The sequence below is a fragment of the Aulonocara sp. 'chitande type north' Nkhata Bay genome, linkage group LG11 (assembly GCF_057382095.1).
Source record: "Aulonocara sp. 'chitande type north' Nkhata Bay isolate Kocher_YH1m ecotype deep benthic linkage group LG11, A_spYH_male_GT1.1, whole genome shotgun sequence".
Taxonomy (NCBI): domain Eukaryota; kingdom Metazoa; phylum Chordata; class Actinopteri; order Cichliformes; family Cichlidae; genus Aulonocara; species Aulonocara sp. 'chitande type north' Nkhata Bay.
Genome location: NC_141354.1, coordinates 19,841,890 through 19,864,939, shown reverse-complemented (window position 1 = coordinate 19,864,939; position 23,050 = coordinate 19,841,890).

The window sequence follows — 23,050 nt, the reverse complement described above, 5'->3', positions numbered from 1 at the left end:
CCTTACAGGGCATATCTGTGCTTGTATAAAAGAGGGATAATCACATGCAGGACTTTTCTTGGAAATGTGTTCCCCTTTATGTAAAAAGGAGATTTTTCTGTTGTTCAGAAAGGTATATCTGTGCGGTGTTCTTTTCCTCCCATCACTGGAAGAGGTTGAGGGCGGATTAAAGTGAAGCTAATCTCCAATCCGGGCCTCCTCCTCCTCTTCTTCTCTTTTTCGTTCCTTCAGTTCAGCCTCTCTGCAGCTGCCAGGTTGCTGTTCCACTTCTTCTCTGCGGCGGCTTTTATTCATGAGGAAGAGGGACGAGGGGGAAACAAGCAAAATGAAAATGGCAGCTGTTTGTTTACGCGTTCCCACGACTCCATGCCAATTAAGCATCGTCATTCCGTCAGCCGCTTGTCTTTCCTGATTAGACACCCCTCAGCAGACAGGGCAAGAGAAAGAGAGATGGGGAGAGTGCGGGGCCTGCAAAGAGAAAGAAAAGGCCCTGAGAGAAGAGCTCCTGTCCGGTGACCATCACAAATAAAGGCCCGCTTTTTCGTTTTTGAACATTTGAATACATCTTTGTGATTATTTCAGCCATATTAGATTACAGGACACACAGATCAGCTCTGTTAGTACACAAGGAGCTGCTTGAAACTCCTGTTGCCCGAAGCAGGAGATTTCACTCATCATTATTCTTAATAAAAAATGATCATTTTCTAGTTTATCTTTTTCTCATTGGAAAATGTATATTTTCTTCATTTTTCATCTTTTCATCTTTTACAGTCACTGTAACATCATAAAAATTAATATGTGACGCAAATTCAGTTTAAGCACATTTACTGATTGAAAAATGGAGGACAAAAACTTATTTCCCAACCTAAGAGAGGACAGAGTTAACTCATTTTTCTAGATGAATTTTCATAATCCCAGCAGCTGATTTATGATAAACTTTTAGTTTTTTCTCCTCTATTTAAGTTAAAAAAAAATCTTAATACTTGTAGTACCCTGCTACTATATTTCTGAAGTGTCGATATCATATTATACCAACACATGAGCTATCGGATGATGCAAAATAGGAATTAAGACTGAATAAAACGAGGAGGCTGGAGATCTACTTACATTTGGGTTGCTACACGGAATTAATCCTTATTATCGTTTAAAAGTTTATTTCAAAATAAAAAGTCTCGGGTACTTTATTTTGAAATGATAAATAAAAATTAAATGCCTTCTTCAAATCACTTCTGGGCTTCAGTGTTTCAGTGAATAAAGGTCAAGGACATAACTAAATAAACAAACACAGGGGGGGGGGGGGGGAAGAAATCAATCAACCAATCAGTCAATTCCGGTCATGAATGCGCAAAACATTATACGCTAAACTTTCCACAAAAGCAAAAAGTACGACCCTCCGTCGTCTTAGCTAAGGAGGCATGATGGAGCAGGTTGGTGCTGCTGATGAGTCGTGATCAGCATAACGAATGTGTTTCTGGTTATTATTGGATTAGTTCACGCTTTAAAAAGACTCAAGAGACTCACAACATATGAATGCCACAACCGCTAAAACATGTGAATACGAACGGATGGCAGTCTTTTAGTGTGACAAAATCAGGTAAATATGAGTCAAAACCGATTCTGTATAAATAAATACATTAATTAATTAAATAAGTAAATTATAATAATAACAATAATAGTGTGTTTTGTACAAGGCCATATAACCTAGTAGCAGCAGTATACTTTCTATAGTGCGTGGTCTTCAGTCAGTTAAGTTCCACCCCCCCTCCCCCCCAAACTGCTATTTTTATGAAATTTGAAATGTTTATATTTCTTCTTTTCTTAAAAAAAAATCAGTATTATTTCCTATTAAAACAACTCACAATGAGGTATTGTTGTACGCTAACAACATATAAAAAAGAAAAAAAGTCTTTATACTCTTTATCTAGCTGGCACCATGCACAGCCTATGAGACAATGGGATCTTGGGCACAGATATGTAAGAGGCCCTTCACTCCTCCCACATAACCCTAATTGACGCTGATTCAAAGAACCGCGTTTATGTACCTCAAAACAAATCACTTGCTCTGCTTATGCCAGGCTGATCGTAACTGTTCTGTTACCAAAATCTCAGCCTGCTGAACTGTGTATATATTTTTATATCATTCAGATGGTGCATTGCACTGTGTGGTTGTATGTTGAGCCCATTGTGTCCAAATACGTTTTGATCTGGTGAAAACAGCTCTTGATGGAAACTGAAGAGAAATGTCAATTTGCATTTACACGTTTGTACGGCACTGCCAGGCTAAAAGGAGGCAGTTAAAAAGGCAGCTATAGTTATCTTGTCCCTCTTTGTAGCTGGTTGATTAAACTTCTAAAAGGAAATGTCAACAGAAGAACTGTCCAAGGATCTCTTAACCTCAGGCCCTTGGGCCTGTGCCTGGCAGGCTCTTTCGGGGATCCTCCCCTGGCTGAAATGTTAGCATGACACCAGTCACACTGTGAAGAAAGAAAAAACATGATCAACAGCTCTGAAAACACGTGCGATCAGCCTGTAGATCTTGGATTCGGGGAAGCGGTATTTTAAAAAGTATTTTATTGTATTCATGAAGATTACTGCACTGAACAAAAAGAAACCATACCATCAGCGAACAACAAAAAAACAAACAAACAAAATAAACCCAGAGTAATCCATTTTCCAAGCTTCAAGGCTATGATCACCAGTTTTTTACTTTGCTGGTGGCTATGTGCCCCATGTGAGAACAATATTATTTTTAGTTAATATTATGATATTTTTTTAATTAGCTTTTTTGATTTTGGGGGCCGTTAAATTAGTTTAGTCTTAGAAGGAGATAATGGTTTGGATATAAACAGACCCTTTCATAATTTTGACCACATGTTAGATCCTTCTCTCATCCCATTCAATATATGGATGGTTGTGAGGAAATGAGTTACCATGAAATCGCTTATTTGAAAGGTTTGGAGATTTTACAAGTACTGTACTTATTCACACAACCACAAGAGGTCACCTTAATAAATAAACACTGGTTGTTTTAACCGCCATCAAACAATTAACCTATACTGTCATTTTTGGGCTGATTCTAATGATGTCTTCCTTCCTCTGCTAGAGACGTCATGAAACGAGCACGCATGGACACAAGTATTCAGGTATGGAGAGTATGCTTTCAGTCTTTGTCGACACCCGAGACAGCTTTAATGAACATCCCTGTAATGAGGCCTGAGGTGCCTCCTCCCTTCTGTCTGAACAGCCTCTCCACCCAGACAACAAGGCAGGCTGCAAATATAATACTGCATGTATGCTTGTGGAGGGGCCTCCCTGTCTCTCAGAGCAAGATGGAAGGAGGTTCTGTAGTCAGGCCCAATCCCACAGCCACCTCCTGAGAGGCAGCCAGCCAACAACAAAAGGGTGGAGGTCTCTCTGTGTGTGAAAAAGTGCAGGGGTGGGATGAATCAGCTCCTTGACTTTGCTGCATCTTTGTGTTTATTTAGGACCACTTGTAAGTATTTTTGTATTTTAGTCCCAGGAGCTACACTCAGAGTCTTTAAGAAGCAGTGGAAAATTTTGGAAAAATAATTTCTGCTTTTACAGACTGAGCTAGCCAAGAGCAATGGTTTATTATGATGCTGTAGTAATCATGATATCATTCATGTATTTGCCATTTGCTGAGTAACTGTAATGTTAAATATATGCTGGAAAGAGTATAGATCACGCAGGCAAGATAGATAGTATTAGTAAGGATCTGCTAACACTTTTCAAACTTGTCCCCTACAATTTATGTTTCTATAGAACTAAACTGCAATCGCAAATATGTCCTAAAGAAAATGTAATTGCTACAAAATTACATTTTCTATCACTGTAATTGGGAAACATTATTAACCTATAAGGCAAATTAAAGCACACGCTGAATGTATCAGTAAAAACACATTTTTCAGCCAAAGTATCCACTTTAAATTACACCATTATGTAACCTTTTTATGGTTATGCAAATGCACTGGAAACACTTAGTTTATTTTAGTGAGAGATTGTGGTTGCGTCTAATAGAGGAAAAAACTCCACTTTTATTTACATTTAATCAAAATCTTTTTAATATCTCAACTAAATTACATGTTGCCTAAACCAAACAAGAAACTAAAGTGAATCCTGTCTTTGAGTGCTGAATAAACGTTACACTGAAAACTAGTTAAGAACTTTAGCCCTGAGCTTTTTTAGATGTCTCCTGGTTGAGCTGTTTGAGTCCAGTACGACTAGAATACAGAGAGTAGTAACTGTCCCGAAAATAAACACCAAGTGAGTGGCTGTGCTCGGGGTCACGTGTTCTAAATCGGCATTTTCTGAAATAAAATGTCTCCAGATGTGGACAATAGTTTTACTTTATCATAATGATGTGTCTACTGAAAACAGTTATACAATAGATTTTAAGAGGTTGCATTTTTCAGCTTTTGAAATATTAGTCTAGTCAATTTTTTTAATGAACAAAAATTAAGCTAGTAGTACTACTTCAGATGTTTGTATGTCCACAGCAATATTTAATTCAATTCTATTCTATTTATGTAGCGCTAAATCACAACAACAGTCGCTTCAAGGTGCTTTATATTGTAAGGTAGAGACCCTACAATAATACAGTCTAAAGTTCTTTGAGGTGATAAAGCCAGGAAGAACAGAGCTGAGCCAAAAGCCTGTAGCTGAAATGTAGGCAAAGTCCCTACAAAAGTTTCAGGAAAAGTTTCCAGTTGTCCAAACTGCTGGAGTATTAGATCAAGTTGTGATTTTTAGTCTTTAAAACTGTGATAGGGTCCACATAACTTCAATAAAGACACATCTGTCCTCTTTACTATGCAGTCTATCTGGAGGTCACAGTATTGCTGCTTGGTTTGAGAGAATAATGGTAACAGCATGTGAGTAAATCTACAGCTACCACTAAAGCATTTCTTTTTCTGAGTCCTTCTGTATTTGAAAGACCACTGTACTGCTGCGTATTACCTATTCCTCTTATGATATAATTATTCTCACCTAAATAAATTAAATAAACAAAGTTTAAACGAATAACTTGGCTTTGACGACCGGGTGAAGTTAGTGTGTTTTTCCCACCTCCACTATAAACTGCGGCTGGTATTTTCGCCGATTTTAAATATGTAACTGTGATTCACGCTCGTGTGTCACTTGCTTAACTTGGTGTAGAGCTGTCTGTTACTTCACATAGATTCCTCAAAGGTGTCGTTTATAATCAGGCCAGCATAATATTCGAGAGTCCCCCACGTTCTGTGCACTGCTGTTCTTCTCCAACAGCCTTGGAATGATGCAGAGTTGTTTGTGAGTGCATTATCATGAGAAAGCACCTCCGTCTCACTGCACTTATTTGACCTCTGACCTCCCCTTTGTGCCTCCCAGACGGCAAATTGCTGCGGTGGTAGTGGCGGGTCCCTCAGTGCTCAACAGCCCCTCCGGTCCTCGCGCCGGGGAAGAAGAGTGGGTGGGTGTCTTTCAATCAAGTTGTTTAATGCCAAAGTCAATTCCCATACACCCCCTTCTCTCCAAAAACACACACCGTCACACACGCTCCCACACTCTTAACCAGACAGGCTGGAGGACTCCGTCTCAGCAGCCTTTCTTTGCCACCCTGCTCCTGTCTGCACCCCCTTTTCTTGTCTGCATTTTAATGAAGACAGGGGGACCCATGGAAGGAACATGATTAGGGAAACCCTGAGTTGCAAGGCTGTTGCATGTGTATATCTTTGTGTATGTGTGTGTGCATGCGTCCACGTGTCTAGCTTTGTAGGCCTAATCCCACAGAGTTGCAACGGGATGAGAAACATACGCAGCATATTATGAGTGCGTCACAATCACGGCAGCATCAATGGTGTCCTCTGTTTTAACATCAAAGCCCAGGAATGTCTTTGTATGCGCTGCTGTTTCCATATGGTAATCACCACAGCTGCTTTTAACACTAAAGCAGTTTTGATTGCAATGATGTTGTTTTTAAATTTTTGTAGCACCATTGAAATGTGTTTTTTTTGTGGGTTTTATTTTCAAAAATGTGTACCTAATTATCATCCAGACAAGGTGGTGAGGATGTTTTAGAGCAGCAAAGATTAATATTTGATCAACTGTGGATTTTTTTTCCCTCAGTTGCAGAGGTTGCTTTTTTTGAAGTCAGTTTTTTTTTTGTTACGCTACATCAATTAGGATTGTACATTACTTATTTAATTTATCTTAAATCCACATTCAGACATCCTTCACTGAACTGGTATTTTATGGCAGCCTTTATTCCGCATTTTAACTGTTCATTTACAACAATCTTTTGACATTATTTCTTCATTTAAATGCAGTAATTTATTCTAGACATCCAGGTCCCAGCTATTGAATACATGTGAGTGTCATAGGGTCATGTAGCTTTAAAGAGCTGCTAACCATGAAAGAATTTCATTAGTCTGATGTTCAATGGAAAATGTTAATATTCCATTCTGGTCTCAATGTTGTTTCAGAGTCTTTCACACTGCTGAGAGTAAATCTTAAAAAAGAGGCTGATTATCTAAAAATGTATAAAAAAAAATTAAAAAAAATATCACATAGATAAATCCGCTTCTAGAGCCCAAAATATCACCTTCAACAAATCAAAGGGTCTATTCCAATCAAATATAGGAGGTTAGTGATCTCACACAAGGGCTGACATTTAGAAATGGAGCCAAGCATGTGTCAAACAATTAAACATGAGAAAGATTAAACAGCTAAATATTTTCAAGTTAAGTTTAAGGATGGAGAGCTCATTCTTAACTTGTTGATCTTGTTTGTTTGCGCTTCCCTTTGGTTGTTACCAAGAAAAAGAAGAAGCCCGGTGCCAGTAGGAAGGATTTACAAGTAGATATATGATCAAAGCTGTGAAACAAATCAAAAAAATGTTCACCAAGCAGATTTGATAGTGAGACGTGAAAAGTCAGCGTGGTCCAACAGAAATCCATAATCACCAGTTTTAGATTCCACATTAATGAATGTGTTTGTGGATCCTGTGGCTTATGCCAGTGTGGGCCCACTTATCTGCTAACCTGGAGTTTTGTTGGTTCTTATACATCCCTATTTTGCCATGTTGTAGTGGGGCCCTTCACCTTGAAAAGTGATGCTGTAAGAATATCCGGTTGTATACCATGAGAGAACTAAGTATCACTATATATGACAAGTATGTGATTTAGACTTTGTTTTGTCTCTCGCGTTTACCACCCATCCATATATGGTTACACTCGACCCGAAAGAATGTATTTCATTTTCTTTCTTTCTTTTTGTTTTTTTCTTTCCATTATGGATTAAATTATTACAGCTACTATTTCACAAGAATAATACATACATAGTTTAGATAGACTGCTGTATTACATCTGGTTGAATCTAGTGGATCTGTTGGTCCTTCGTCGCCTATTGGTTATGCTTTTAAGCAAGGTGATATTTATTAAATCAATATTTAAAACTGAGCATCCTCCTGACAAAATAAATTAGGAGTGAGAAAGAAAGAGCAAATGTCTACACACTTTATCGAGTGCAAGTTTATGTAATTGCTGTCAAAATCCCTTACCTCATACATCATAATGCCAGCACAAGTTTTTGTCGTATCCACTTGTAAGAGAACTTAAAAGTTATTTTCTGAAAAAGGTCTGAAACTAGCAAGTGGAAGTGGGAAACAAGAAGAAAAGGCTTTATTTTCAGTTTTAGAAAGAACAGGAAGACATGGTTCTTCAAGGGTTGCTGGAGTCTGTTGTTTGGGGGTTCAGTAGATTCAGTGGAGGCCAGGTGTGCTCTGAGTGTCTCCCTAATCATCAACACTTAGTCCTGATTGCTCATTGTCCTCAGCAAGACTAGAGCTGGCTGTAGGAGGCCATCAAAAGGTCCTCTGCCTTCTTCTTTTCCCAGGGGGACAGTCAGACACACATGTAGAGGTCAACTCACGAGCTTCAACTTTCCTCCTTTCCTCTTCCTGCCCCCACATCTCTAACCTGGGAGGGTTGATTCACAGCAGCCAAATTCCTTGCAAACATTAGCTCTCTGAGGTCAGTAAGTATTTCTAACAGCCTTAACCTGTCCCAGTAATTTAAGGATGTTTCACAGAGGAACAACAGACACAGAGCACACCCTCGGGTGCCTTTTTCTTTTCTGTGCCTCATCCCTGATATGTTCAGGTGGTAATGGTGGGGTTGAGAGTAAAATGGTTGCCATGACTCCCAGAGCAAAATGTCACTTAAGACCTTTATATGTGTGCCGATTTGAAGGAGAGAAGCAGAGTAATGACTTAAAATAGCTCAAGCAACCTTGTAGATTTGACCTTGGGTTTTGGTGAGGGTCCTAGGTTTTGGGCTTTTAGTGTATTCCTTTATGCAGAGCAGCTCGCAATGCTTGAGACAACACTGCATAACTCCAAGGTTATGTTTCTTTGTCTACATCCAACATTTCTCACTGTTTTCAAGACACAATCATGCATACATGTGCATACATGTGAAGGTGATTCCACTAGTCGGAAAGTTGGTGGTTTAATCAAGCAGATTTTCAGTGTCTTTTCTCTTTCTAGCCCTCTTCTCGTCTATTCTTCTTCTTCTTCTTCCCAACCTCTCTTTCTTTCTCTTTCCTGTCCCCCAGTCCTGGTGGTTTGATCTTTGGCTTCTCCGGTTATTTGTGCCTTTGGGCAGGACACTAAAACCTCCAAAAATGCCAGCATGTTCCTGAGCTAGGTAAGGTGATAAAGACCAGAGGGAACACAGCATTTCCAGGAGCTGGGCCACAGTGTGACTGCACTTGGCTTTATAGCTTTACAGGTGGATTGGGTCCATTTTTGTCAAGTAAATTCTAATCTGTATTGTAGTTTCTGGTTGAATTCAGTTTTGATTTATGTAAAATTAAATACATCGACTGACTGTAAATACATGGATAACCTGTTTGATTTTACTTGCTGATCTCTTTATTCAGTTATACTTGGATTAGCAATAGATTTTGATCAATTGAGCTCTTTATATTTTTAAAAACTTTTTTGTGATGTTAAATTTCTTTTCCTGAGCTAGTTTGGCTATTCATATCGTAGCTGCTGTAACTCAGTAATTTCCTTAACCTTTAAAATACATTTTATCTTATTTTATCTTATGAGTCACTGGTTTTTAAGTGAAAAATTGTACATGCTCTGTTATATTTTGTCTTTCCATTTTCTGTTCTGTTGCTGGTTTTTTACGTTTTTATTTTTAAACTTGCTTTTTACGTCCACGTTTACTCACTGTTTAGATTTAATAATAGTAATTACTGAAATGTTTCTGTAACGTGAGGGTAGGTTTTCTGATAAGCAGCTTGTCCAAACCATCTTGCATGGCAACAAGAGTGCTGACAATTTAGGTACTCTATTATAAAAAATAAAAAAAAAAGGATGGATCACAAGAGTGTGTTATCTAAGAGTAGGAGCAAACTTAAACTCAATGTCTGAACTGGCTTGCAAGCTTGACATCTTTTTGAACATGAAAATGAAGGGAGATGCCAACAAACTTTCTTTGACTGTCGTGGTTTGTGAGCTGGGGAGACCCACCTTAACTGTAGAGGTAGCATGTATCATACTCATATTTACATGATGGGTATCATAATGATGTATCAGAAAAATTTAATCTCACACACAGTCCAACTAAAAAAACAAACAAACAGAAACAAACAAACATGGGTTTGTATCCCATCTAGAACTGTTGGTTTTGATTTTTATCTATTTTTCATTTTTCCTTTTCAGTCACTGTTTGGTAATGTTTAGGAAACTGTGTCATGGTTTTGGGTTGGAATAGCTCCTTTCACACTAATTAAAAAGTTGTTTCATTTGTTAAAATATAATGTATCTAAATAAATCTATTAAGCATGTCTTGAACAGGCATCAGTAAGTGATGACACTAATATATATGCTCACTGGACACTTTATTAGGAACACCTGTTCAACTGATTGTTAATGCAAATATCCAGTAAGCCAATCACATAAGAACAAACCAGTGCATTTAGACACATCAGCATCAGGAAGAAAGATGATTTAAGTGACTTTGAAGGTGGTTGTAGGAACCAGATGGGGTCGTCTGAGTATTTCAGAAGCTGCTGATATGCTGAGATTTTCTCACATAAACATTTCAAGGGCTGTCTAGTCTGATGAGACTTGATTTCTGTTGTGGTATTCAGCAGAACTTAAGTCTCCATCTGCCTTGTACCAGTGGCCGACATTGTTGGGGATGTTTTCTTGGCATTTTAAAAGCCTGCCTTAGTATTGTCTATGACCACATCCATCCCTATATGTCCACAATGTACCCATCTTCTGATACCCAGCTGTGTGATGTGCCACATCACAATACTCCAATCATATTGAACTGGTTTTTAAACAGGACAGTGAGTTCACTATACTCAAATGGCCACAAATGTGGCCAGAACTCAATCCAAAAAGTGTTTCTGGGATGTAGTGGAACAGGAGATTTGCATCATGGACATGACTCCAACAAATCTGCGACAACTGTGTGGTGCTGTCATGTCAATATGGACCAGAATTTCCGAGTAGTGTTCCCAGCACCTTGTTGAATCAATGCCGGGAAGAATTCAGGCAGTTGTGAAGACAAAAGGGGGTCCAACCCGATACTAGCAAGGTTTACCTAAGTCCTATTTGGATTCAGAATGACCAAATACATGACACCACGATTAATATATTGCTGTTGATGCATGGGCATCTATCCGAAACCACAATATTTCCCATTTAATATGGCCTTACAGTGGTATGGCATAATATAAAGACACTTTGTAGTAAGTCAGAGGTCAGAGCCGTGTATTTTTTTTAACACATCAAACTCACATGACATCAGGAGGCAACAGTTTTGTATAAACAGCCAAAACTTCTACCATTTCATTAAAATGAAAATCACAGACTGTAGAGCACTTTGTACTTTATGCTTTGTATAGAACAATGTGTTTGACATCCTATTCACTTATGTTTTGATAGAGGAAAGCTGCACTATGGGCTCACAGTCATTCTTTTTCTTCAGTTTTATCTTATCACTAGGCAACCACATGCAACGATTTCAGCTGAATGGGCTGTGTGAGTGCTTACTTTGTGGACACTTCCAAACTGCATAAACAGCATGACTCTGAGAACAAAACTGCTAAGTCTGTCAGCAATGAGCTGCATTTAAAGAAGTGGATGAGTTTAAATTGCATAAAACATGCCTCTTTTCAGCCATTATTTTCCTATCCTAATGTTCTGATATAGTCTGTGAACACTTTTGGAACACAGTATCTGTTGGCTCATTTTGGTCTTTCTGACATTCCCCTTTCCTAATATAAGTTTTTAAGGGTCTTGTAAAGTTGAACCACAAACCAAAGCCTTTTGTTTAAAACTAACATAGCATAGCAGAAAATCTGGATACTGTGCACAAGAGTGCAGCATCACGATGGACCCGTTTGATATTTAGTAATACTTTTTAGAAAATGTTTCACTGTCATATTCAAAGAGGATTTTAAAATGCCATTATTCAAATTTCAGCTTGCCTTCTGTGCGTTTCAATCTAAAGTCCACTCTCATAGTTTACACTGCTAAGAAGAGGCAATGGTTAGCTAGTAAAATAATGCATAACCCTCTGTGCTGGTATAAAAGCTAATGCAGAAAAAATGGTTTAGTAGTAGGATTGCAGTTAATATTATAGTTTTATTTTTTGCCCTGCAATTTGGAAGATCAACAATCCTTTGCCTCCCTTCATCGTGGTGTTATTTTGTGCAATTTCTGTGGTTTACACTCGAGGTTTTAAGGGTATTCTTCATGTTGCCAAAGTCAAAAAAACAAATAATAGCTGTAGCTTAATTTCAAGCTCCATGGAAACAATATACAGTTTTTGGTGTATATGGAAATAGATTGGCATTTATTCTAATCTGGTCTTGTTGTACCCTCAGATTGTTTCACAATTTTAACCATACAGCCTAGAGTTTATTCCATAAGCTTTATCCATTGTGTGCCGATGTCCACTTGTGAATGGCCATTTAACCTAACAAGGATGTCTATGGACTGTGGAAGGAACCGACATGACGACAATGATGACACGCAAACGCGACACAGGCTGTTTATTTATTTATTTGTTTGTTTGTTTATTCCTTATGTGCCCAACTCTATTGTGGGACATTGGCATCTGTCAACAGCCAAATTGAAAATTACACATTCTTAAACTGCTTGCTGATTTTATTTCCCCTACACTCATACTACATACTCAAAAGCTGTTTAGAATAAGTATGTATGGAAATAGGACAGCTTTTGTCTGTGTACTCAAAAGAATCTTAATTAGAATCCAATTTTTTGTGGACACAAAGCATAATGGCACACAGACACACACATGCACATGCACACATCTACACATAGGCACGCAAGCACACAGTAGATGCTGGAGTGCAGCATGTTCAAGCATTTTTTTGTAATCATTACGAAATGCCTCTTTAATGTAAAGCACAGCAATAAGTGTTTAAAGTAAAATTAATATATATATAGTATGCTTGTGGATTTTTCGTCTGTATGTAACAATTTTGTAAATACCTGTCTGTTTGGATTTAAACTTTGGAAGCATAATTTACACTGAAAAGAAAACAAAATCACAGTGAAATGAAACTATATTGGAATGAAAGATTTCAAGGTTTTGCTTAAAACTTGATCCAGATCCAAATATTCTGTCTTAAGCTTATAAACATGACAAGTGGAGACAAGATGTGATAGTAATAGAGTGCATTTGTGAAAGGAACTGAATCCAACTCACCAGCATTATTTTCCCTCTTTTCTTCCCATATGCTCTTCTTTCCACTCTCTCTGTTCCCTATTTTCTCTCTCACACATAAACACACACACAGACACACATATGGGCTGAGCTGTGGTGTAATCCAATCAGAGCTCCTCAATGAAAGAGGGAGGAGGCATGCATGTGGATTAAGGTGTACAACAACAATCTTTATGGGATCAAATAAAGTGACACTGTCACTCTCAGACTCAGGAACTTAATCTACTTCCAATGTAGCTTCAGATTAATTCATGTATCTATCTATCTATCTAGATAGATAGATAGATAGATAGATAGATATGTAAACTGTGAAATGTTTCCAACTAACATGTAGGAAGTTGATATAGAATATATCATTAAAATGTTCATTTGTGGTAACAAATCTATCTATCCCTATATCTATCCATCTATATATCTATAGATATATATATCTATAGATATATAGATATAGATATATATATTAAATGGAGAAGGCAAGCTGATTTGTTGCATCCCAGTGGGACTAAATGTGAAAACGGCCTCTACGCATAGGTCAACAGTCCTCTGTCGTAGTCGGAATGCTGCAGAGTCCTGTGGCTTTTCATTCCAACCCTCTAATTAGGGGCTGGTTCACACCAGGGCCAGCAGGTGAATGCAATTAACTGCAATTAGCTGGTGAAACCGAAAACAACAGTACTGTGGCTGCAGAGTACTGGTGTCTGAAGACTGAATGACACTGATAGTAATAATACTGAAGACAATAAGGAACACTTGTATAGACTTCACATTCCAGTGTTAACACAGCTCGAGTGATACAAGCTGCAGCTTCATTGCATTGTGGTTCATTTCTGGTTTTTGGTTGTACGTATAAAAATGACTCAGTGTCTCTTGTGCAGTACGTTCCGCCATCTTTGACTAAACCTCAGAATTAAAGGATGGCTCTTGAAACAACTTCTGTTTGATTGTGAGGGAGTGACGTCACGTTCTTGACATTTACAGCTGACAGATTAGTGAAACCTCAGCTGTACGCACACAGCACATTTTGCTTCTACAGTAATCACAGCAAGAGAACAATCAGAATGGAAATGCCTTCTGTTTTAAAAATATATGACAACCTGCTCTGTGTATAAAAATGGATGGAAAAGTGTAATAACGGTCCTCAGAAAACTACTTCCATAAAGTCCATAAAGTCAGTTGATTTAATTATCTGCTTCATTTGTTTCTTTTTTGACTTGTTACCATGAAAATGACAGTTGTCTGCTTGTGAAACCAAGTCTCAGTTGCCATGACTCTTACTAGCAGAGCAACTGATGAGAAGTGTTAGTGGCCCAGTGATGTCACAAAAAGTAACATAAAAGAAGCAAAATTATTCATCCCACTCGTGACCCTCAGAAACCCGGACATTTGAAGCCGTTACAGAAACACATTAATGGTAATGGATTTAAAACAAATTGCTAAGCAGTCATATGGGTGTTTCATCTGGACACCCACTTAACTTAACGTGTAGGTGTGATGTCACCTTGTTTGTAGTAAATCCTTTTAATAACCTTAATTCAGAAAAATAAAGGGAAGGTAAATGGATGCATGAATGCAAAATAGATCAACCCAAGCAGTACTCACTCTAGTTTTAAAATATGCATGAAATGTGCAATATAAATGACGGCAGATTAGCAGTTTTGTCACCTTTTGTGGTTACGGACTTTAAGTCATCCACACATTTAGAGCCACACACCTGCAGTATAGATAGAATGCATTCAGCGCATGTAATGTTTGCATATGTATAATGTGCATAACAATACCCACATATAACAAAACAGAATCGCTCTCCATAAATTACAGAAAGCGCTTAATAGAAAGCAACAATCAATTACACTCTATTACCACCTTTAAATCACCACTGATTATGCGTTTCCTGTCATTCAGTTATTTCCCATGTGTTTGCGTTTTTTTTATTTGATTTTTTTCTTGAATGCATTCTTGTATTTTGAGAAAGACGGCGAGACAGCGAGAGAAGGATCCAACATGTCTTGGCTTGAAGATGTGGTTTTGTGGTCTGCTTCGCCATCAGGCCACTAAAGTGGATGTGTAGTAACACCAGGCATAATGCTAATCCTGCACTTCTCACATCTCCATAAATTAATTTGTGTGTGTGTGTGTGTGTGTCAGTGTATGTGTGTGTGCGTGCAGGCGTGTGCATGTGTTTCCCTCAAACATTTTGTGTGTTTTTGCATGTGTAGCTGCATTTGCTGCTCTCCACGCTCTCCTTCTCTCTTCACGTTCTCAACACAGTGCCAACATTCACACACACACATACACACACAGCCAGTTGCCGTGGCAACCAGGAGCTAGCATGAAAGCTGTGAGGAGAGGTGGAGCATGGCACCAGCCTGACAAGCAACTGCCACTGTTTGTGTGTGTGTGTGTGTGTGTGTGTGTGTGTGTGTGTGTGTGTGTGTGTGTGTGTGTGCGCGCATGTGAAGGTGATGCAGTAACGTGTGTTTTTGTGCATATTCCTGTGTTGACCCATAATGAGACAGGGGAGGAGGGGGATGGCGACATTAACAGCCTGAAAGAGTAAATAACAAAAGATGCTGTGTCCATTAACCATCGTCTGCTTTCCAGTTACACTTCACTGTTTAAATTCAATAATTAGATGTCACTTTATGGCTGGAAAAACATTTTCTCCCCCTTGTGAGTTTACACAAAGCTTATAGAGTATACCAGTTAAAAGTGTATTTAACAAAGGCTTTAATGTTACAGCTGTCGCATCCAAGTTCTGCTTTCAAGTTTATGTTCATGATTTCAGTAAAGATTGGAAGTAAACGCCCAAGGATTTGGGCGTTTACTTCCATTGGGATATTTAGTTTCTTGCATTGAGTTACACTGAATTTACAGCAGCTGCATGTTCCTGAGAATGAATTGTGACAGCAGTGATGTCAAAGGTCAAAGGGTTTTTGGCTCGAGAGTGAGGAAATGATATATTTTTTATAAAATATTCATTGTGCTTTTGAATCATACTTTTAAACCCAAATGGCCTGTTTTTGCCCATGTTCCCTTCAACATTGTCCATACAGTAGGAACAGCAGCTACATGATATCCTCAGTATTATGATCAGTATGTTAGATTACTGACTTGGCTGTGCAGACCTCTCAAATGAGTGAAATCAGAAAGTCTCAGAAGATGAACCAGGTTTTCCATCCCTCCTCAGTTTGTTGTTCTTAGCTTCATGAACTTGAACCTATATGTCAACAGTGTCCTTGAGCGACACACTGAATCTGCAACTGCTTCAGAGCGCCTTGAATGGCACCTCTCTTTTATCGGTGCGTATATATGTTTGAGGTTAATGAAAGGCATTTCAAAGCACTTGGGTATAGACGTGCTTGCTACATAAAAATACTGAAATGCCAAAAAATCCAAATGACAATATTTCATGCAGAATTTGTTATTCCCAAAACACTGAATTGCATTTAGCTGTGAAATGCCAGGGTTTCTGCTCCCTTTCTTTAATGTCTGCTTCTGGACATAGTGAAAAAATTGAGATATTGATTTAACTCTTTACTCAAGTAAAAATGAAAAAGTACAGGATTGGAAATCTACTGAAAGTACATGTGTAAAAAACTGTTTTTATCTATGAGTGCATTTCTCTTATAAAATAAATAACTTCAAAACATGCTTTCTCACTACTATCCCTGTCTGACACTGGTAATTCAGAAAGGCTGAATCTGCATTTTAGATATTAATCTCTTCGCTGCACAGAGCTTGGGGAGTTTGACCATCACACTGATTGGTCAGAGGTCGGCTTGTGGACATGTTGTGGTTTGTCTAGTTCATTTCAGGGTAACAAAAGCAGGCAATGACACCAATTTCCACCCCATTGACCTTCCATTGTGGGGAGGTTTGAGAGGTGACAAGGTCAGTGGTGATGCTATGTTTTATGGGTTGATGGTGGTCTGCCTGACCTCAGCCTGATCATAGAAAAGAAAACAAACATATGCTCTTTTTAAATTGACTCTAAATCACAAGGGACAACTTGTGAGGTTCCAGTTCATTAAATAGATTTGGACTTTCACTGTGGTTAAGATTATTTAGAGATGATGTAATGTCACAGCCTTTCCAGACCATAATGTTGAGATAGAAAAACCCACATTTCTCCATATCAGAACAGGACCTTTTATCTGTTCCTATCCCCAAATGTGATTCTAACAGATTGGTTAAAACGATTTAAAATAATATAACAACACTCTTATCAAAGACAGAATGTGACAATAGAAAGCTCATCTCTCTGTCATTAACAGACAATGATCAACTAATGCACATATTCCTGAGTATAAACCTTTTCCTCTCTGCACGTTCCCAGGCATTGCATGTCCGTATCCTAGTTTTTGAAACAAACTTTCCACTTTATAAACTTGTTCAAGTAATCTGAAAAGTCTTCCCAGAGTAGGACTTTTTTTTTTCTTTGCCTATCCAAACACTTCGGCAACCAAAAAAAAATTACTCTATTAAATACTGCCAGGAACTTAGTTTCACCTTTCTCAGGTCAAACCTCAGCTCAAGTTTGCCTGAATTTTTGTAGGAAAGCTCAAGGTGTCAGATGTAATGATAAAAAAATAAACTAGTAAATAATTATTTTTTTTTTAAATCCTGTTTAAGATTGTCTGCACCTGAAACAGTGTGCCAGCATTTTTGCATTACCTGTTGGCTAATTTAAACCTGCTATAAATTAGTTTACAAAGAGTCAAACATTTGCACAACATCCTTCTTTTCTACCCAGGACACCTTGAAAGTTTTGTATTTTTCAGTCATCAAATCACTACCAAAAGGATGTCAACCACCTGTTGAATGTACAACATGGTGTGCACAGAGCTGCTGGGCACTTATTCAGCACCTGAATAAGGGAATCATTGAATCTTTTCTTTTTCTAACATATAACCAACTTTCTTTTTGCTCTGAGAAACTATGTTCCCGTTTCCTTTTCACCTGTGTCACCAGCCAGACCAGTGCTTTCCTAGGTACCTTAACTCAAAAAGTATGTGGCGACAAATAACATATTTCAAGGTTGTAGCAGATTACATCTCCTTCTTCCATGCTGAATTGTTTTGGCATCCTAATGTAGCCTTTGACATGTGAGAGAAGCAGAAATAATCGATATAATTGACTTTAAAAATCTCATTATGCCATTGTTCTGCATATTTGGCAGAATCTTATTTTAAGTGTTTGCATATTCTGGATGTAAAACCCCAAAAGAAACAGATAGATATAACTCACGTTTTCTCCAAAATACTTAATGTAACCAAGTAATGATTCAGTAAAAGTCTCTTAGAATGGAAGTTATTTTGAAAATGGGGAAAAAATGTCTGTTCGGTAATGCAGTAATTCTGAACCTGGTGCTGAACAGTCACAGTATCAGTGATGTAAATGGTGTTTTACCCCCAGTGTCTTCAAATATCCCCCCAGAGTTTGACTTTTAAAAAGTATCATAGGAAATTCTGTCTTTTACAGCTAGAAGCTCAATAGGCGAGATGAGAAACTTCACACATTCAGAGGAACAAAGAAATCTTTAAGGTGTAAAAGCATGTTTAAAACAAACAGGAAAAAAAACATTAAAAAAATATTGATTAAAAGCACTCTCGTTTCTGTTTAATCTGCTAATGAAGGCCACTATAAAACAACATAGAAATTTAGTTTTGTCGTTGTTTAATAATGTACAAAAATCACAAAAGGGCAGTTGAAAAAAAAAAAGCTCAGTAACACTTCAGGATATTCATCTTACTTTTCTTAGCAGGGAAATAACCAGTCAATACTCATTACTTTATGTGTGTTATATTTTTAAATGATCCTTGCGGTGTCCCCTAAAATTGATAACATTTTAGTCAGTCAGCTCGTATATGACGAAATTTACAGCATGTTTCAAGATTGTTCACAGGTTATTCAGCCCACATTATTCCACATTTGTGTGCAGATTTTGATTTATTTCAAAGCTGTCAGACTAAACTCAGGAGAAAATATGTAAATATAGAATATTTCATTTCTTTGAATAATTCCCCATAGTTTCAAGAAAAGCCTGGCACAGCATTATACACCGTATATTATATACTGTGAAAATAAGGGAATTAAGTTAATTTGAGAAATAAACTGCATGTCTGAAGGTTCAAATATACTTTATAGTTAATTTACCAATACAAGTTTACAACATTCATCACTCGTGGGTCTTTTCTCAGCCTGAGCCGTTTCAAGATTAGATCACTGAAAAGACACAGTTCCTCCAACGTCCAGACAGATCCAGCTCTAAACCATCTGAGGCCACTGAATAAAACACATTTCATGCAAGTCACTGAACATTTCCTGTCCTTCATCCACAATGCCACCCACAGCCCACAAACACGGAGGCCCTCACAAGTTTAAAATCTCACGCATTACCATGGGAGCCAGCCAGATAAAACTCCACCCTCACTGCTTTCACCTTATTGCCTCTATGTGGCCCTGATATGGCAACAGAGGGACAATGGCCAGCTTGTGTGTAGCTTCAGATTTAATGCTGGGGAGTAAATGGTGATGTGGGGGTGCAGTTGTTGTTCCAAACAGAAGTGTAAGTATACTCAGAGGGTGTGGTGCAACTGTTAAAAAGCAGACACTGACAGTCGCCTTGAACTTGAACCCCACCCCCCCGAGGTCCCCTTGACCTTAGCTCTTTTCCCGTGCTCCTCTCTGCCCTCAGCGGTGGTGGCGGCCTTTGTTGAGCTGTCGGCATTAACTCTTCGCGCCTCTCTCTCACAACCAACTCCTCCCCACCCAACGCTCTGTCCTCCATCTTCCCCGGGGGCCAAGCCTCTTCTTCTTCTTCGTCTTCTTCTGTAACCACTTCCCCCTGTATTTCTGATTTTGTGTGTACCCATCTGCTCTGTGCAAACTCCCCACACTCCAGTGGGGAATTTTGTTTTCCCAGAATGCTAATCTGACCCCCAGGGTGGGTGGGTGGGGGGGGTGTTCATTCCCACATTCTGGATCTGGGATTTATTCTTTTGTTTTTAAGGAGAGAAGCACTGCAGGATTTGTCCTATCACAGGGCAAAGGATAACTACTGTAGGTATAAAAGCTGAAGTCTGTTACAGCATTATGAGCAAGATTTGTGATTAAAGCCATCAAAGAACTGATGATTTTCAGGAATTCTCCAATCTTTAATCTTCTGAACCCTGACCAGCATTTTAACTTTCACCCAACTGCTTCAATAAATGTGTACCGGATCCCCAAACGTGTCATTTAATTTTTACAAGACTATAAAACCACATTTAGCTTCCGTCTCCCTAGTTGCCCCTGTTTATAGGATTTTGCCTCCAAGCTACTCACGTTCCCAGGAGCTCTGCTCTGATTGTGTCTTGCACCATTATCATTGTTTTCATTTTTTGTCATTTTTAAGAGATTTGTCTCCAAAATTAGGACCTGTCACTGATCAAAAATGAAGCAGCTTTCAAAGGAGTTGCACTGCATTTTTGATTTTGTCAAAACACCTCCATGGTATGAACAACAACTCGGATGCTAGCGGGGGCAAGAAGACGGAAGGAGAGGAGGAGAGGAGCAGAGTGATTTAATCTGCTAATTTTTCTCAGGTCTTTTGGCTTTTGACAGGCAAGTGTAATGGTCCTTCAAGTAATGGAATCAGCCACTCAAGCAATACACACACACACTTGCTCACAGACGCATGCACACACATTCACTAGCTAAAAGCATGCCTGTTTTGCATATGAATGACATCACCGTAAAGTTTTCTGGGGAGGTTTTTGGCGGTTGGGGAGGACAGAGGGGGACGTGGTGGAGAGCAGCCCTATGAAAGGAAAAACATTAGTCAAATCACTTCCCGCTTCAGTCACCCGCCCCGGCCAAACTACTTGACATTCCACAACAGGGCTCGCTCGCCTTCAAGAAAAAGCATCCTCAGTGATCCGGACGTCTAACTCATCAGGCCTAAGCTGCAAGTTTTACTAGCCTCTACTGCTTGAGTATTTCTCCTTCATTTTATACATAAATAAGCTCCAAGTGATGGCTTTGGGGTGTGAGAGGATTTTAAGCTTAATGTTTTAACTGCTACCTGTGCAGATGACAAAACTTCAATTTGAAATGTCATCCTGCAAAGGTAAAAACCTTGTCACTCTCACTTTTTTTTAACTTTTAAGTTAGGCTGAAACACTGAAGGTCCTCGTTTACTGCACACAATTCTATTACCTTTCCAAACTCCATTAGCCAAACTGAAAAATGCAGGGATGTCAAGCTGCAAGCTAGATTATGGTACTGAGTTGCCATCCTGAGAAATACAAAAACACGTCAATACTGGTGTCATTTACCTCCCTTCTCTTATGCAGTCAAACATGATGTCACAATTTTTCATGTCAGTGAAACGTGAAGAGTAATGGGGGATGTCTAAGTTTAAACAGGAGTTTGGGTTAAATGTGAACGTTTTATAAGAGTGTGTGCTATGTAATCTCAGCTTCAAAAAAATGAAGGTTATTTTGTGAAGTGCAACAACATAGCTAACATCCAGTCATTTAAATATGATTTCAACATTACTAGTGAAAGTCCAGTATTCACTGTTTTGCTTAGGTTTGCTAAATAGTACTACCCTAACTTGTTTAACTTAAGTAAACTTTACTTAGTGTTTTTGAGGCAACAGGTTTGTGTAATTTTTTTCAAGTTCTGGGAACTAATCAGATTTTACAGTGTATTAGCAAATGATACTAAAAATATTTAAAGTAGAAACATTCAGAATGGAGCATAATCGATAAATTATACAGCATTTAATGCAGCAGTACTTATTTGTACTAATTATGCTCATTCATAGCACCTTATGGTGGTTTAACTATTTTTGTATGCTGTTACTAATCATCAAATGTTTGCATGTTTTTTTATGTTGCATCATAATATTCAAAGTAAGCAGTATCAAGATTTTCAGCTCGAAAGTAATACATCGTTTCCCTTTTGAAATGTATAGGAGCAGAAGTATGAAAGATGCTTTTCCAGAAAAGGGAAAATCATTAAGTCAGTGTTACTGGAGTTCCCATGAGTCTCCTTATTTGGCAGCTCGAACCCCCTAGTTGTCAGATTTCCAGATTTCTTCACTACTAGGAACAAAAGCATTGCCAAGCACACAAGAGGAACATCGTGATACATGGTTTTCCAATCATATGTTCTCTATTTAGAAAAGCAGTTATTCAGACTATTTTTCAAATGAAGAAATACTCGTTCCAGTCTGACTTACAGACCCGCTGTCCATTCCGTCTGCCCTTTCAGCTTCATGATGGTAATGTATTTATAGGAAAAATAAATCATCTGATAATCAAAGTGGAACAATCGTGTTTAATAACATTTAAAATTTTATCTGAATGGCATAAGCCACTTTTTACCCATGCGAACACTGTGTGTGTGTGCGTGTGTGTGCAAGGCGCTAAAATTTGATCCTCTAGCTGCCACTCGTCAGATTGCTTATCAAGAAATCCTTCAATAATCTCCACACCGAAGAGACCAACTCTCCGCTCACACACACACACGTCCGTGGCTTTATTCTTTATTTATTATAAATGAAACATCACGCTCGACAACATATCCTTCAGAGCTTCTGATGTCATTTTGTCTTTGCTCTATGAACAGAATGACCAGCTGCCACACTGCGAAGCAGCTCACAAAGGTGGACAGATCTGGACGGACACCCACTTTTTCTGGCTCCAGCTACGACAGCATCCAAAGACACACACATCCTCTGTCCTTGCAACCAGTTGCAAACATGTTTTCCCCCCAAAATCACACAGAATGGCCTCCTAGGGTTGCATTCCTGCATACCAATGCAATTCTGAGCAACTTGTGAAAGTTCATCACAAAGCATCACACCAGTTCCAAGACCTTGGACGTGCACCAAACCCCGCCATTTCCCACTTTTGGACCCCTCTTGTCACCAGGCTCCTTGTGTTCTCGTCAATCAAATTGTTCTGCGGACCCCTTTGCAGTTTTTCTTTAAATCTGCTCCAAGTCATGTTAATGTCATTGAGACGCCATCTTGGAATCAATTTCTTCAGTCTCATGATTGGCCGTTGTGAGCAGCCATTTTGTGCTATATGTCAAAGGGAAGCCACACCCCATCGCTATAAACACAGCTCCCCAAACACAAGACTTACTGTCATTTAGGATGCCAACTGCACAAAGCAAAATGCGGGGTCAACTTTTCCGTTTTTTACTCAGCGGCCCGACAAACCTTTAATTCTGAGCAGCTAGAACTTTGACTGTGATCCAACATGGCTGCAAACGACAGC